The sequence below is a fragment of the Nanorana parkeri genome, unplaced genomic scaffold (assembly GCF_000935625.1).
Source record: "Nanorana parkeri isolate BGI_ZX_2015 unplaced genomic scaffold, ASM93562v1 scaffold2976, whole genome shotgun sequence".
Lineage (NCBI taxonomy): Eukaryota > Metazoa > Chordata > Amphibia > Anura > Dicroglossidae > Nanorana > Nanorana parkeri.
Genome location: NW_017309244.1, coordinates 83,469 through 84,990, shown reverse-complemented (window position 1 = coordinate 84,990; position 1,522 = coordinate 83,469).

Genomic DNA, 1,522 nt, shown 5'->3' with positions numbered 1-1,522 from the left:
TCTCTATAGAGGGACAATGTATCCATCTAGAAGATCGATCTGAAGAATGGTGGATATGGTGAACTGCGTCAGTTGTGACACCATCACTTCCCAGGAACTTTGTGTGGTGTTGCCATGTTCCAGGACTCTGTGTGACATCACTATGTTCCAGGACTCTTTGTGACATCACTATGTTCCAGGACTCTGTGTGACATCACTACGTTCCAGTACTCTGTGTGACATCACTATGTTCCAGGACCTTTGCGTGACGTTGTTACGTTCCAGGACCCTGTGTGACATCACTACGTTCCAGGACTCTTTGTGACATCACTACGTTCCAGGACTCTGTGTGACATCACTATGTTCCAGGACTTTGTGTGACATCACTATGTTCCAGGACTCTGTGTGACGTCACTACGTTCCAGGACTCTTTGTGACATCACTACGTTCCAGGACTCTGTGTGACATCACTACGTTCCAGGACTTTGTGTGACATCACTACGTTCCAGGACTCTGTGTGACGTCACTACGTTCCAGGACTCTGTGTGACGTCACTACGTTCCAGGACTCTGCGTGACATCACTACGTTCCAGGACCCTGCGTGACATCACTACGTTCCAGGACCCTGCGTGACGTTGTAACTTATCAGCACAATTGAACCCGGTGTCTGTCTGGTCGGTGGGCCGCAGTCTGTTCCGGCGATCTTTCGTTGTTTTATTAGATTCCCCTAAAAAAAAAAAGTAACAAACTCACATAAACGATAAAAAAATTGATCTTCCGGTTTCCTCAACTCCATCCCCCAGTCATGTAGCCCCTCCCCCCAGTCATGTAGCCCCTCCGCTTAGTCTCTCCGTGTCTGTCTTTACCTGCCCCTGGGGGCCCCAGACACCCAATCTAATGTCACTTTCATTATTGGTAAGTGGAAGTTGGCTTGTGGAATAGTTTTCTGCTTTTTTTCCCCCCAAACACAAAGTTGTGAGAAATGTATCAAAAGCTGAACAATGAAAAAAAAGGAACTTACCCGGCGCAGATAAAACAACCAGCGAGGAAAAAAAAAATCGCCATCCTCGAGAAGTTAAGACTTTCAATAGGTGACGTTGAAAGTCTTAATTTCGCCTCCCTTGAAAGTCGCAGCTTGGCGACGCAGCTTACGGTATAGTGCGCCCGGCCCTTAGGCCCCGTTTCCCACTGCGCGATATGCAAATCGCGCGTTTGTCGCGCGATTTGCATATTGCGCGATATCGCGAGATTCGCAGCGCGATATCGCGTTCAAGCTTGCACTGAGCAAGCTTGAATGGCGGCTAAATCCGCTCCAAAAAGGGTCCTGCTGTAGCGACGCACGACCCCCGACAGCAGGACCCTTTGCCCCATTGAAATGCATTGGAGCGCGATATCGCGCGGTAATTTGCCGCGATATCGCGGGAATTGCCGCGCGATAAATCGCTCAATGTGAACGGGGCTTGAGTCTGGGTTCACACCTGAGCGTATTTTTTCAGCTCGTTTTTTAGCGCGTTTTTCCTGTACAGTGAAGCGCGCGTTTCAC